Raw genomic sequence first — 1,464 nt, 5'->3', positions numbered from 1 at the left:
ATGCCAGCAGCAATAAATTCTTAATAAAGGCAGTGGATTTAATTGAATTGACTGAACTATCTGAGAATCACCACTCCTCAAACTCAGTTCCTGGCATTTGTCTCCTGTCAAACATTAGCATCTCTCTAATTCTTAAATAACAGTTTGTTTACTCTTGCCTCAGCCAAGCTGGGGAGACTCTCACATCAACTTATTGGAGAGCATGGGGGATTGGCGGAGAAGAGCGAGCCTGGCCACACGGTTCATTGTAAGTTATAGTATTTTTTTTAAGTGCCCCTGCCCTTTCCCCTCACAAATCCTTTTGTTAGCTAACACTTGTGTTCAATCCTATGATTCAGCAATTTCCTCTTTCATTCAAGGCCGCAGCTGCTGCAGACCCTTAAGAAACAGAATTCACACAATGAAACGGCTAAGGAGATAGGTTTGCAAATTGGGAGCGCTAATCTCAAGAGAACGGAAGAAAAGGTTGGCGGGTCCCACGATTGCGCAAATGAGTGAATAGCCTGGTATACAATGAGGTAACGGCCCTCCTGTCAAAGAACTCCGGAGCAGTGGTTCTCCAGTCCCGGCCTAGGCAGGCACACACTAAGTCCTTTGATGTTGCTCTTTGAAAGGGAGAGGCTGCAGCGACTGGCAATTGTGCTGGACATATCTGGGAAGGACCTGGGAGAACCTGTAAGCTACAGGTTCTTAGTCACAAGAAAGGGAGCCGCTCCACAGTCACTCCTAATTTCTTGACTAAAAGGACTAGAAAATATACAAAAGGGCTACAGAGGGGCCGCAGAAAAAAAATCTGTCCTTTATATAACCTTCGCCGGTGGGCAATGCTTTTCAAGGAGACCCTGTTGTCCAACCTGGCACCCTCACCGGCTCACTTTGCCCTCCTTCCCAGCGCTCAGCAGCACAGGTGAGCGGTGTCGAGGTCGTCCCTTGCCCACTGCTGACCTCAGACTTTGAGGTCTGGGAACAGCCTCTGTCCACCACCTCAGTTCTTTCCGAGGTAACTTGTTGCGTGCCCATCATAAAGGTGATGATGATGTACAGGGTACACTTAAGTGCTTAAAGCACAGAGACGGAGAACATGGAAAAGAATAAGTCTCTTTCAGCACCCAGGGAGGGAAGGCAGCCTAAGAGTCACTGCCACCCCCTCCCCCATGACCTAATGACCTGTCAGTGTTCGCTGCAACTGGCCTGGGCCTGTGACCTCGCTGAGGCCACTGTGACCACTCTCTTTTTTCTTTTCCTCTCACTTTTTCTTTCTTGCCCCTCCCCTCCCAGGCCTTAGGCTAGGAACAGCTGCTGCTGTAGCTCCTAACTTTGTGCCTTTCTTCTGTCCCCAACGGCTGTTGGTGTACTCGGGGATGCCAAGGGGGCGTGAACAGTCTCCGAGAGGATTTCTGCGCGGAGACTTCTGCGCTGGGAGAGAATGTGAACGCGGCGGTGACCGGATGGAACGCGCGGAGT

This window comes from Pteropus alecto, unplaced genomic scaffold, assembly GCF_000325575.1.
Source record: "Pteropus alecto unplaced genomic scaffold, ASM32557v1 scaffold126, whole genome shotgun sequence".
Taxonomy (NCBI): domain Eukaryota; kingdom Metazoa; phylum Chordata; class Mammalia; order Chiroptera; family Pteropodidae; genus Pteropus; species Pteropus alecto.
The sequence above is the reverse complement of the archived record's forward strand: the minus strand, read 5'-3'. Positions refer to the sequence as shown.